Source organism: Coffea arabica, chromosome 5e (assembly GCF_036785885.1).
Source record: "Coffea arabica cultivar ET-39 chromosome 5e, Coffea Arabica ET-39 HiFi, whole genome shotgun sequence".
Taxonomy (NCBI): domain Eukaryota; kingdom Viridiplantae; phylum Streptophyta; class Magnoliopsida; order Gentianales; family Rubiaceae; genus Coffea; species Coffea arabica.
In genome coordinates, this window is record NC_092318.1 from 16,436,949 (window position 1) to 16,437,622 (window position 674).

The following is a 674-nucleotide window of genomic DNA, read 5'->3' on the forward strand; positions in this document are numbered from 1 at the left end:
TAGATGAATCTGGAACACAAACAAGCATATTAAGCTGGCCATAAATGCAAACAAATTTGACATCAAGCCTGCTCTCATTGAAATGGTCCAACAAAACCAATTTAGTGACAATGTAATGGATGATCCAAATACTCATCTAGCCAATTTCATGAACCTTTATGATATAAGTAAAGTAAATCGAGTAAGTGTTGATGCAATTAAACTTAAATTATTTCCATTTTCACTTTGTAAAAAGGCAAAAATATGGTTAAATTCATATCCACCCAATACTTTTACTACATGGAGTGAATTGTCTAAAGTATTCTTAAATAAATATTTTTTTACTCAGTAAAATGGTTAAACTTCATATGAATATTATAGGTTTTAATCAACATGAAGGAGAGTCATTATATGAAACTTGGGAAAGATTCAAAGACCTTCAAAGGAGATGCCCACACCATGGCTTCCTGGAGTGGTTGATTGTTCAAACGTTCTATAATGATCTTACATTCCCAACCAAGATCACCATAGATTCCACTGCTAAAGGAGCACTTATGGGAAAGTCACCTGAGGATGTACAAAAGTTGATAGAAGAAATGGTTTCAAATAATTACCAATGGATTAATGAAAAGAGGTGACTTTAGAAGTCTAGATGGACATATATACCTTCAATATATTAAGTGCTTAATTAAATA

The 674-nt window shown here is 31.9% G+C and overlaps 1 non-coding gene across 1 annotated transcript; it reads right to left on the reverse strand.

Moving 5' to 3' along the window:
• Window positions 1-338: 338 nt before the first annotated feature.
• On the reverse strand, window positions 339-445 carry LOC113688710 (small nucleolar RNA R71). The gene has a single exon (XR_003448073.1). It is a non-coding gene; the product is annotated as a small nucleolar RNA R71 (small nucleolar RNA).
• Between the last annotated feature and the right edge of the window lie 229 nt (window positions 446-674).